Source organism: Pistacia vera, unplaced genomic scaffold (assembly GCF_008641045.1).
Source record: "Pistacia vera cultivar Batoury unplaced genomic scaffold, PisVer_v2 Contig507, whole genome shotgun sequence".
Classification (NCBI taxonomy): domain Eukaryota; kingdom Viridiplantae; phylum Streptophyta; class Magnoliopsida; order Sapindales; family Anacardiaceae; genus Pistacia; species Pistacia vera.
The window spans coordinates 405,724-420,068 of NW_022196343.1; the positions used below are offsets into that span (position 1 = coordinate 405,724).

Consider the following 14,345-nt stretch of genomic DNA (forward strand, 5'->3'; position numbering starts at 1 on the left):
CAATACTCTACTCATTGTTGGCTGGTCCGAAGGATTAGTTTGTATGCACCACAAGCTCACTATAATCATCTTCCTTACACATTCTTTATCTTCTTCATTTGAAATGCCTAGCAATCCAAGTTCTTCACCTACTTCAAGACGCTCATAAATCCATGCAGGAAATATAATTCATTGCTATTATCAACTCCAACATTGTTATTTTGTCTTCCTCCTATCATTTCTATAACCATCATTCCATAGCTATAAACATATGACTTATGAGAGACTATGCCAAAGTGTCTAGAAAATACTTCTGGAGCAATGTAACCAATTGTTCCTCGTGCACCTGTCATTGATACAATACTCTCTTTCTTGCAGCAAAATTTAGCAAGACCAAAATCAGAGATCTTCGGACAAAAATGTTCATCTAAGAGAATGTTATGAGGCTTTATGTCAAAGTGTAAAATTCGTGTGCTACAACCACGATGCAAGTATTCTAATCCTTGAGCTATGCCTATTGCAATCTGGTATAATGCTTCCCACTTTAGTGAATGATGTGTTTGGGATCGATCTTTTTCAAATATGAACTTCTCAAGAGATCCGTTGGACATATACTTATAGATGAGAGCTTTTGTATGACCCTCAAAACAGAAACCTAAAAGAGTGTCAATGTTGACATGGGATGTCCTACTAATGCTAGCAACCTCATTTACAAATTCTTCACCATAACCTTTGGAATCAATTAAATTATTCACCGCTACATAGCGACCACCAAGTAGCCTACCTTTGTAAACACCTCCATATCCTCCTTGGCCAAGTTTTTTCTGAATGAATTGGTCATTTTCTTAATATCAAAATAACTATATCTTTTAGGAGAAAGGGATCAATGATTCATTAAAAATGCCTCAATGTTTTGATGATTCTTTGTTTTCTTCTTCCAGAAGACCATGGCATCATGTGGTGACGATTTTCTCCAAGAGCAAAAGGCCATAACTATCAATATACTAGTTGCAGTGGCTGATACGGATGCAATTAATTGAAGAAAGCAATCATCAGAACATAAGGATAGCAAAGGGTAGGAAAAAAATTATGGTTAGATTGGTCATCCATGACACTAAGAAATAAATTTAAAGACTCTCAAACAAGATGAAGGTAAGTTCTTGGAGAAAGGATTTGATATAATAACTTTATCAACTGCTGAGGATATTGGTTTTGTTGAGGCGGGAAAATTAAGATCAAATTTTGGCTCAATTTTCAACTGTCGTCTAACACAAATAATACATAAGCACACAAGAGAGGAAGTGCAACGTGTAATCTGAATTTTGTAGAAAAGCAGAGGAATGAAACAGAGAATCAAAGACACTGAAGCATTTGTAGTTTCTTATCTAAAGATTAATTCACCACCATGATTCAACTTTGACAAGGTTATTGAGAAGCTTTTATTCGTCACCTCTATCAATATTTAGACAATTACATAAACATTAAGATTATATTATAAAATGAGGCAGAGATAGAGAGTAAAGAAGAAGAAGATCATAGTTTTGAAACAATAAGCAGAGAATATACATAAGAATTAGATTAAAGAGATATATTATCGGGTCCTAAGCCTAGCTTTGGCCCCAATTTTTTATCTTCTCCTTCTTGGCCTGCAACAGAAGCTGAAATAAAGAGATATAAGTCACTATTAAGTCACAAAACGTAGGACATGTATTTAAATCTATGAAATTTTGCAAGTAAACTATTACAGCAAGAAACAAAAACCCATGCCTGTTCTTTCACCGCCATTTCTGATGCTTGTTTTTTCCTTTACAAAACAAATAAACTTTCCCTTATTATTAGTTTGACATTGCCCTCCAGCCAAAAAATAGTCCAAACATTCTTTTGTTACATTCACTTCCAGAGCGAATCGACCCATAAACAAATCAAAATATTCAACACTTGTTAGAGTTTTATTCACTTGGAAATTAATACGTGTGAATTGAGATGGAGAAGGTGGAAAATTTTTAATAGGGTGACCGTAGTAGATATAGGAGTGTTGGGAATTTTTGCAAGCAAAACTGAAATTTTTGGGGACTTTTAGATTGCAGGGGCATTCATACAGGGATTGATACATTTAATAGATTAATTACTGATTTTTTAAATTTAGATGAAACATTCAAAGATGAGCATAAAGCTATGTTGTTGATTGGATCGCTTCCAGATGAATTGGATCATCTTAGTGTTACACTTCTTCATGGGAAAGAAAAATTGTCCTTTGAAGAAGTTTGTTCTGCTTTGTCGAATCATGAAATTCGAAAAAAGGATCAGAATGAGAATAGAGATGAGTTGGCAGAAGCACTTGTAGCAAGAGGGCGGAGCCAAAGTCGTAAGAAGGAGAGAAGGGGAAGATCTCATTCAAAGGGAAAACACAATAGGAATCAATGTGCATTTTATCGTGAGGAAGGGCATTAGAAGAAATATTGTCCAAAGTTGCAAAAGAAAGAGGGCAAAGTTGTTGATGATGCATACGTTGTTGAGCATGAAGGAGATGAGTCAGATTTCTCTCTAGTTAGTTTACTATCCACCTCTAGATCAAATGAGTGAATTATGGATTCTGTTATATGTGTCCTCACCAGGAATGGTTCTTTAATTTTGAAGAATGTGATAGAGTTGTTTATATGGGCAATGATGATGTTTGTAAAACAACCAGGATAGCTAGGTTCAATTCGGTTGAAGAATCATGATTGCTCTACTAGAATGCTAACAGATGTTCAGTATGTACTGAAGTTGAAAAAGAATATCATCTCTTTGGGAGCCTTGGAATCTAAAGGCTTCACCATTAATATGCAAGATGAAAATCTAAAGGTTTCTTCAGGCGCTCTTGTGGTAATGAAAGGCATAAGGAGAAACAACTTGTATTACTATAATTGTAGTACAGTTATTGGAATGGCACCTGCAGTCGAACGGAAGGATGCAGATTCAGAAATACTCAAGTTGTGGCATATGTGTTTGGGGTATGCAGGTGAAAAAGCCTTACTTAGTTTGGTGAATCAAGGCTTATTGAAAGGTGCAAAGACCTGTAAGCTGGATTTCTTTGAGCATTGTGTTTTGGGAAAACAGACAAGAGTGAAATTCGGCACCGCAATCCATAATACTAAGGGTATCTTGGATTATGTTCGTTCTTATGTGTGGGGACCTATCAAAGCAGCATCTTTGGGAGGTATGCACTATTTTGTCACCTTTGTAGATGATTTTTCTAGAAGAATTTGGGTATATGTGATGAAAACTAAAGATGATATATTTGGTGTTTTCCTTAAATGGAAAAACATGATTGAGACTTAGACTGGTAGAAAGATCAAGCAGCTACATACAGATAATGGTGGGGAGTATCGTAGTAATTCGTTTCTGAAAGTTTGCTAAGATGAATATAGTACGTCAGTTTACAACAAGGAATACAGCACAGCAAAATAGGGTGGTAGAACGTATGAATCGAACTATATTGGAGAAAGTTCGATGTATGTTGTCTAATTCTGGGTTAGGCAAATAGTTTTGGGCTAAGGTAGTTATATATGCGTGTCATCTCATTAATCGTCTACCGTCAGCTACAACTGAAGGCAAGACACCGATTGAGGTATGGGCTGGAAAACCTATTTCCGATTATGACTCTTTACATGTTTTTGGTTCCACTGCTTATTATCACGTGAAAGAGTCTAAGTTAGATCCTAGAGCAAAGAAAGCACTATTCATGGGGATTACCTCAGGTGCGAAAGGATATCGTCTTTGATATCCAAGTTTGAAGAAAATACTGTTTAATAGGGACGTAACATTTGATGAGTCTTCTATGTTAGAAAGAAAACAGGAAGCCAGATTAAGGTCAACAATACTCTGTAGCAGGTGGAGCATACTCAGTAGCAGGTGGAGTTTGAAACAACAATTGAACCAGATAGTGTCCACAAGACAGAAAGTGATTCTAAGGTGACTAATGTGGATACTATAGATGAAGAGGAGATTTTACCCCAAGAATCTCCATAACAACAGGAATCAATTGCATACAATAGGCCAAGACGAGAAATTCACAAGCCTACTCGTTTTGCTAATATGGTGGCTTATGTAATTCTAATCGTAGGTGATAGTATTCTTACTACTTAAAAAGAAGAAGTTAAGAGTTCAAATTGTGAATCATGGAAACCAACCATGAATGATGAGATACGATCCCTACATAAGAAGGCGATTGGGTGCAAATGGGTGTATGCAAAGAAGAAAAGATTTCCTAATAGAGAAGTTGTTCGGCACAAGGTCAGGTTGGTAGAAAAGGGATAGAATCAAAGGGAAGGATTTGATTATAGTGAAGTGTTTTCTCCAGTAGTGAAGTATTCTTCCATTTTGATTTTGCTAACCTTGGTGGCACAGTTTGATTTTGAACTAGTTCAATTGGATGCGAAAATCGCATTTTCACATAGTAGTTCGGAAGGGGAAATTTACAAGACTCAACCAGATGATTATAGGGTTCTTGGAAAGGAAAATTAGGTTTGCAGATTGAAAAAATCACTATATAGTTTGAAGCAGTCACCGAGACAGTGGTACAAGTGATTTGATCAATGTATGATGGGCCATGGGTACATAAAGCTTGATATTTCACAAGCAACTAGTATGGTGAGCAGCATATGCATTATCTTGGTAAAGGACGTTGGCAAGTTGTGAAATGGTTTCTACGGTATATTTTAGGTATTGTAGATATTGGTTTAGTTTTTGTGTAGGATTATATTGAAAATGGGGAAAATGATTCTCTAGAAGATTGGAACAGAAGATAATCCTACAGACATGTTGACTACGGTTGTGACAAGGGTCAAGTTCATTTATTATTTGAGCTTGATCAACATCCTACAAGTTTGACTGCGCCATTTGGCACATTTGAAGGTGTTGCAAAATTTTTCAGAAGAATACAAAACTTTGAAGGTTTGGTAATTCGCCAAGGTGGAGATTTGTTGGAAAAATGGCTCATTTAACAAAATCCCACATGGGGTAGAAATGAAAATAAAGAAAGGTTTAGGGACTTATATGAAATTGGCCAAAGGTTAGCATGTCTCACATTGCTTAGGAATGGAAGTGGGGAAACTTTTGGGGCCTATAATAAGGACTATAAGCATTCCAAATTATATTTCCATTACAACCCTCTTGTATAGGGTTCTTTCATTAAGGACCTTTTAGTTAAAAAGTTTTGTTGTATCTCCCCTTTGTTTTAGGTAATTGTTTTTCTGCCCATACAGTTTGTGTTCGTAGAATTACCCACAAAATTTGTAATATTCCTTGGAGTTAGTGGAGTTTTCTTTTGCAGCACCCAAGACATAGGTTATAATACCGAACCTTGTTAATTTCTGGTATTCTTTATTTTTGCATTTATTTTGGCCATTTGTATCTGTTTTAGTTAGGGGTGAGCGGTTCCGGTCGGGGGAACTGGAACCAGAACCACACAGTGCAGGTTCCCAAAAAAAGGAATCGGAACCGGAATCGTACAGTGCAGGTTCTTCAATTCAAGGAACCAGAACCTAAAATGCAGGTTCCGGTTCCTTTCCGGGTACCCTATAAAAAATCAATTACCCCTTATTAGTTTTAAAATGACAAAAATAACTTAAAAGTTTATAAATACACCCCTAACAAATATACTATTTAGGTTTAGGGTTTAATTATAATGTAATATTATAATTAATTAAATTGTTAATCATTTAATTAAGTATTGTAATATTATTTATAATAGAATGTTATAATTAATTAAGTAATCATACCATAAATTTATAATGTAATGTTATAATTAATAAAATTCTAATCATTTTAATTAAGTATTGTGTAAATTAGTAAATTACTAATGTTTATAATATAATGTCATAATCAATTAAGTAATCATTTAATTATGTAATGTTATATTAATTATATGATCATACTATAATAATATAATGGAATGTTATAATTAATTAAATTTTAAATCATTTAATTAATATACTAATGTTTATAATAGAATGTTATAATTGATTAAGTAATCATATTATAAATATATAAGGTAATGTTATAATTAATTAAATTTTTAATCGTTTAATTAAATAATGTAATAATATAGTAAATTACTAATGTTTATAATGTAATATTATAAATTCATAACTAATTATATAATCATTTAACTATTTAATGTTATAATTAAGTAAGTGATCATAATATAATGTAATATAATAATGTTATAATTTAATTGAGTAATTATTTAACTATAATGTAATGTTTAATTAATGTTTATAATGAAAGGTTTATAAGGTAATGTTATAATTAATTAAATTTCTAATCATTTAATTAGGTATTGTGCTAATGTTTATGTAGTAAATTAGTAATTACTAATGTTTAAAACATAATATCATAACTTATAATCAATTAAGTAATCATTTAAATATGTAATGTTATAATTAATTATGTGATCATACTATAATATAATATTATAGTGAATTAAGTAATCAGATTATAGATCTTTAATGTTATATTATAATTAATTAAAATTTAATTATTTAATTAAGTAATGTAATAAATAATAATGTAGTAAATTACTAATGTTTATAACGTGATGTTATAAATTTATAACTAATTAAGTAATCATTTAACTATGTAATACTATAATTAATTAAGTGATCATAATATAATGTAATGTAATAATGTTATAATTTAATTAAGTAATTATTTAACTATAATTTAATATTTAATTAATTAAATTTCTAATCATTTAATTAAGTAATCATTTGTTTATAATGTAATATTATAATTAATATTAAATATAAGTCATAATCAATTAAATAATAATCTAAAATAATTTTATAATTAATTATGTAATCAAATAATCATACTATAATGAAATAGTAAAATGTTACAATGAATTAAGTAATTATACTATAAGTTTTTAATTAATATTATAATTAATTTGTTTATAATAGATATTATAATTAATTAAGTAATCATTTAATTATAATGTAATGTTACAATAATTACATAACGTACTATAAATTTATAATGTAATATTGTAATTAATATTTCTAATTATTTAATTAAGTATTATGCTAATGTTTATGTAGTAAATTAGTAACACTAGTATTTAATATAATTTTATAATCAACTAAGTAATCATTTAATATGGAATGTATAATTAATTATATATCATACTAATTGTAATGTTATAGTGAATTAACTATTAAGTATCATACTATAAATTTTTAATGTATATTATAATTAATTAAATTTTTAATCATTAATTAGTTTGTATTAATGTTTATAAAAAGTTATAATGACTAAGTAATATAATATAAATCTATAATGTAATGTTATAATTAATTAAATTTCTAATTATTAATTAAGTAATATACTAAATGTTATAACTATAAGTCAATTAATTAAGTAGTAATCAATTAATGTAATGCTATAATTAATTATACTATAAATCAATTAAGTAATGTTATAAAATATAATTAATTAAGTAATCATTTAACTATAATGTAATGTTATAATTGATTAAGTATGATATTTAACTAGTAATTAAATTTATTAATGTTTATCAATTTATCAATATAATAATTAATTACTAATTATTATAGATATAAATAATAAAATATTATTACTAAATCAAATATATTATTTTATTCAAAATAATTTCTTTTAATAACATTAAAAATGTAAAATACTTTTTAATTGGATCATAATTCCAATTATTCACTTAATTGATCAAAACTTTAATATTAATGTATTATAATATATTAAAGCTTTTAATATGGTGTAATTTATATGTAATAAGTATAATTGTATTCGTATATTTATTTAATTAGGTTATTCTAAAAATTTAACTTTTTCTATTTTAAATTTTTTTATATGTAAAATAATAGAAACCCTCCATTATTCACATTTCACAAATATTTCATTGTAGTCCAGGTTCCAAAATAGGTTCCAAACAGGTTCCAAAACAAGTTTCAAAATAGGTTCCAAAACAGGTTCCAAACAGGTTCCAAACATGTTCCAAACAGGTTTCAAAAATCAGTTCCAAACCGGGTACCCTCTACAGGTTCCAAACAGGGTACCCTCTACAGGTTCCAAACAGGGTACCCTTTTTACAGGTTCCGATTCTGGTTCCTCCACACACAAGAACCAGAACCGGAACCTCACAGTATCGGTTCCAAAAAATTGGAACCGGAACCTACCCGCATAGTACCGGTTCTAGGTAGGTTCTGGTTTCGGTTTCGGTTCTATCCCCTAGTTCTGATTCTACCCGCTACCCGTGCTCACCCCGAGTTTTAGTGGTTGTTATTATTATATCTAAATAGCTAACATTGAGTTTATGTTTCCATTGCATAAGAGTTAGTAACTGCAAAAAGAGTTGACAATGGACTTACTTGAAGTCTTTAAGTCGTCGTCTCCACTACTTACTTAACGCGTATAGATTAAAGACCCAGAGAAATACAAAATCTACTCTATAATTCTCACGAGATCAGAAAATCGACAACATAATACTGATAAGCCGGCAGTGCATAAAGTCTACACCCTTAAAGGGCATAAAAAGCATTAGGAAGGTTGTTAAAGGAGAGGGACCACAAAGTACAGGTGTCATTGGGGTGGATTCTGTTTTGGAGAATACAAATTGTGTGAGTAAGGGTAATTGTGGAAAAAGGGAATTAGTATATATTCAGGGAGAGATGTAGTAGGAAAACACTTTTGATTTTGGGTTGATAAAACAGTGGAGGTTCCTGGCTCCTCGAAACGCCAGGGTTTTATGATTTTTCCATTTTTCATCTGTTCTATTTTCATCCAGTTATTCTGTTTAATACAAGCAGTGCAGGAATTGCATTTGTGTCTTGAGTTGTGATTGAATGTGTGTGTTGGTTGATTTGTGTGAGAATTATTGCTGGCTGGGTGTTGTTTGATTTAATCTGCAGGTGGTTGTATCAAATTGGTATCAGAGCCAAGTTGGGGAATGGTAAAATCCAAAATGGAGACTAGGATGGATAATGTGGAGAAGGAGATGAATACAGTAAAGGAAGACATAGGATCCTTGAAAATTGACATGGGTAGTGTGAAAGAATATTTGACAGAAATGAGGGAGTTAATGCGCATGAGAGAAGAGAGGGAAAGAAGAAGAGAACAAGAAAGAGAGAAGACTTCTTCATCGGCAGAGAACCAGAATGCCAGTAGAGATAAGGAATCAGAACGGGAAGACAGTGGGAAAGACGAAAAAAAGAACAATCGAAAGCTGGAGTTACCCATCTTTAACGGTGAGGATCCGTTTGGATGGTCCTTCAGGGCAGATCGCTACTTCACCATCAATCATTTTCAAGAGACAGAAATGGTGGAAGCAGCAGCAGTTTGCATGGAGGGAAGAGCTTTAAGCTGTTATCAATGGGTCGAATCCAGAGCACCTTTTCAGTGGTGGGAAACCTTCAAAACAGCCTTGATCGATCGTTTCTGACCATCATTTAAAGGATCAGCATATGAGGCTTTAGTGGCCTTGAAACAAGAGGGGACAGTTACTGAATATAGGGAACAGTTCGAATCCAATGCAGCACCATTGAAGGACCTGGGTGATGATTTGCTCAAGGGAATTTTCGCGAATGGCTTAAAAGAAGATATAAAAGCTGAGCTTCGTTTGTCTCAGCCAACTACTTTATTTGGGCTGATGGATCAAGCCCACAGGATTGAGGAGAGGAATTGGGTATTGGATAAACAAAGGCCCAAGCCATTTAGAAGCCTAACGGGTCGTGGGGAGCCATATTCACGGGTCAACCCAAACCCAGAACCCACGCGCACTAATTGGTCGAATTTCAGCGCAAGACCACCAGATCCTTCTTCGTTTACGTCAAACTTCAACAAAGCCCCCGAACGAAGAGAGAAGACGACTGAGTCTACGGGGTCCGTCAACCGAACTGACAACTTCCGGTGGCTTTCTGATGCTAAACTGCAGTATAAGCGAGAGCGTGGGCTCTGTTACCACTGCGACGAGAAGTATGGGCCAAACCACTGGTGTAAAAACAAGACTCTGCAAGTGTTGTTACTCATGGATGACGATGACACAAACCCACCGGAAATTGGAACAGAAACTGACGAAGAATCCAACGGTGAAGGTAAATCTCTAGCCCTTTCGATGAACTCCATTGTGGGTATTTCTTCGGGAAAAACCTTGAAATTACAAGGGGAGATTGGGAATGAAAGCGTGGTGGTTTTGGTGGATAGTGGGGCCTCCCACAACTTTGTGTCCCATGGGGTCGTACAAAAGCTAGGGCTGAAGGTGGATGAAGGAAAGCCTTTTGGAGTAATGGTTGGGGATGGATGTACCATTCGGGGAAAAGGGATTTGTAAGGCAGTGAGGTTGAAACTTTAGGGAATTGAGATACAGCAGGAGTTTTTCCATTTAGAATTAGGAGGTGCAGACGTGGTTTTAGGGGTTACATGGCTGAGTAGCTTAGGGGATGTGAGCACCAATTGGCAAAGATTAACTATGGAATTTGACTGGGAAGGGAAGAGGGTGAAACTGCAAGGGGATCCCCTACTGGTAAAGACGGAGGTATCACTGAAGACTATGGTTAGGACTTTACAGGCTACGGGAAATGGGTATGTGGTGGAATTTGGATCCATAGGGTTGAAGGAAGAGCCAATACAGGAGGAAACTGACCCTGGAATATTTGAGTTAATAGACAGGTACCCACAACTGTTTGACCAGAATCCTAAATTACCACCCCGTAGGACCCATGACCATGCCATAGAACTTCAACCAGGTTCCAAACCACCCAATATCCGACCCTACAAATACCCGTATTTTCAGAAGAATGAAATCGAGAGGTTGGTTGGGGAAATGTTGTCTGAAGGGATTATCCAGCCTAGCGTCAGCCCATACGCCAGCCCTGTTCTATTGGTCAAAAAGAAGGATGGAAGTTGGCGATTCTGTGTGGATTACAGGGCATTAAACGATATTACCATACCCGATAAATTCCCAATATCAACCATTGAAGAATTACTTGATGAATTAGCCGGGGCAGCAATTTTGACTAAACTGGACCTTAAGTCAGGGTATCATCAAATTAGGGTGCGAGAGGTTGATGTTCCCAAAACAGCCTTTCACACACATGAGGGCCATTACGAGTTCCTTGTGATGCCTTTTGGTCTCACTAATGCGCCCTCCACATTTCAAGCCTTAATGAACTCAGTATTAAGGCCAGTTCTCCGTAAATTTATCCTGGTCTTCTTTGATGATATCCTTGTGTATAGCCCCTGCCTAACCACACACATTCAGCACTTACAACTCACTTTTCAGATTTTGCAGGAACACAATCTGGTGGTTAACAAGAAAAAGTGCTCCTTTGGCCAATCTAAGCTGGAATATTTGGGTCACCTAGTCTCGGAACACGGAGTTAAGGCAGATCCGAAGAAGATTGAAGCTATGGTATTGGCCGCGACATGTAAATGTGAAGGGATTGAGAGGTTTCCTTGGGTTGACAGGTCATTACCAGAGATTCGTAAAAGGTTATGGTTCAATTGCACAGCCCCTTACTCAGTTATTAAAGAACTACTCTTTCACTTGGAATGATTCGGCTCAATCGGCTTTTGATAGACTCAAGGAAGCCATGACTACCGTCCCTGTTTTAGTAGTTCCAGATTTCACACGTCCCTTTGAAATTCAGACAGACGCATCGGGAAGAGGTCTCGTGGCTGTTTTGGTATAGCAGTCTCGACCGATAGCATTTCTCAGCAAGGCATTCTCCCCTACAGCTAAGTTGAAATCGGTTTACGAGCGTGAGTTGATGGCCATTGTTTTTGCAGTTAGGAAATGGAGTCACTATCTGTTGGGCAGAAAATTCCTCATCAAAACTGATCAGCGCAGCCTCCAGTTTTTAACGGATCAACGATCAAAAACCCCGGAACAACACAAATGGATCTCCAAGCTAATGGGTTTTACCTTTGACATTCAGTACTACCCAGGGGCTTCCAACCGAGTAGCAGATGCTTTTTCAAGAAGAGAAGATGGAACCAAAGTGGCACACCTTTCAGCCTTATCTACGGTACAATTTTCTGAATTTGAGGAGATGGCCACGGAGGCACAAACAGATCCGAAACTCAGGGAAATCATTCAGGATCTTCTCCTTGACTCCTCTAGCCGACCCAACTATCATATCCGCAGGGGCTGCCTATTCTATAAGGAAAGGCTGGTTATTCCAAAAGGGTCCAGATTTGTTTCCAAATTACTGACCGAATTCCATTAGAGTCCTAGTGGAGGCCACTCGGGTTTCTTCAGAACCTACAAAAGAGTATCTTCGGTAGTTTATTGGGAGGGTATTCGGGGAGATATACAAAACTTCATTAAAACCTGTACCACCTGTCAACTAAATAAGCAGTCGTCGTTAAAACCTGCTGGACTCCTCCAACCTCTCCCCATTCTAGAACAGGTCTTTGAGGATATTTCTATGGACTTTATCGGGGGACTACCATGTTCGAAGGGAGTTGATACCATTTTTGTTGTCGTTGACCGTCTAACCAAGTACAGCCATTTTTTTAGTCTCGGTCACCCATACAATGCAAAGGATGTCGCCACCATATTCGTTAAGGAAGTGGTCCATCTACACGGTTTTCCCAATTACATTGTCTCTGACAGAGACAAACTCTTTATGAGTCAGTTTTGGCAAGAGTTGTTCAAGGCTGCCGGTACTGTTCTAAAATTTAGTTCAACTTACCATCCGCAGACCGATGGGCAAACGGAGGTGGTCAATAGGTGCCTCAAAACGTATCTTCGCTGTTTCTGCAGTTCTCAGCCCCGTCAGTGGCCTAATTGGCTTACTTGGGCAGAATATTGGTACAATACAACCTACCACGGGTCCATCCGAATGACGCCTTTCAAGGCCCTCTATGGACGAGATCCTCCTACCCTTTTAAAATTCACAGACTGTCCATCCGCCGTGGAAGATATCAATGTCCAATTGACAGAACGTAATGCCATATTAAGGGAGCTTAAGGACAATTTAGTTGCGGCTCAAGCTCGCATGAAACACAATGCTGATCTTCATCGGCGAGATGATTGTTTCCAGCCTGGTGACTTAGTTTTCCTGAAGCTTCAGCCCTACAAGTTTAAGTCCCTTGCCCGAAAAATGAATGAGAAACTCAGTCCTCGTTTCTATGGTCCTTACCCTGTTCTGGAACGCATAGGACCAGTGGCTTATAAATTGGATCTGCCTTCCATAGCCCGTATTCATCCTATTTTCCATATTTCTCAACTCAAGAGGAGCTTACATCAATCGGTACCTATAACCCCTTCCTGACTCACTCTCTGAAGACATGGAATTAATGGTCCAACCAGATGCTGTTCTTGCGGTGCGTACCCTGTCAGGTGGTCTAAAGAGGTTCTCATCAAATGGCAGCATTTACCTGATTTTGAAGCCACCTGGGAACCATATGAAGTGATTCGATTACAGTTCCCACAATTTCACCTTGAAGGACAAGGTGAATCTTCAGGGGGGGGGGAGGGGGGGTTATTGATAAGCTGGCAGTGCATAAAGTCTACACCCTTAAAGGGCGTAAAAAGCATTAGGAAGGTTGTTAAGGGAGAGGGACCACAAAGTACAGGTGTCATTAGCGTGGATTCTGTTTTGGAGAATACAAATTGTGTGAGTAAGGGTAATTGTGGAAAAAGGGAATTAGTATATATTCAGGGAGAGATGTAGTAGGAAAACACTTTTGATTTTGCGTTGATAAAACAGTGGAGGTTCCTGGCTCCTCGAAACGCCAGGGTTTTATGATTTTTCCATTTTTCATCTGTTCTATTTTCATCCAGTTATTCTGTTTAATACAAGCAGTGCAGGAATTGCATTTGTGTCTTGAGTTGTGATTGAATGTGTGTGTTGGTTGATTTGTGTGAGAATTATTGCTGGCTGGGTGTTGTTTGATTTAATCTGCAGGTGGTTGTATCAAATACCCACAAAATGATTGCCCATCTTGTTCATTACAGAACAAAAGAGAAACTTCGCTAAATGGTCCACAAACTTTGGAGCAGCGACGCTCTTGGCGGGCCTGTGACAAAAGTTCAGAAGACGGGGTGAAAAGAGAAAACGGGTTTGTCATCTATGAGAAAATATAAACAGATAAGGTAGCGTTTTGGGTTAATTACTTCCTGATAATCGAGGCAAGAAAGGAACAAATTCTACAAAGAAAGGGTTGTGCAAATTGGGCCATTGTAATCTCTAAATTTAAGAGGTGGTTGTCATTGTGATAAAGAAAATTCTTTCCAGGTGAAGTAGGCAATAGGGCAGCAAAGGTAAGCACAAGGAAATCTACTGACATTTCAAGAATATTTATCTGATTTGGAAGAGGTTATCTTCTCTAACTATGTCTCATAA

General features: G+C 35.8%; 1 pseudogene; it reads left to right on the forward strand.

The window, feature by feature from the left end:
- Positions 1 to 14,345, forward strand: part of LOC116105887 — a 76,210-nt pseudogene that overhangs the window by 51,220 nt on the left and 10,645 nt on the right.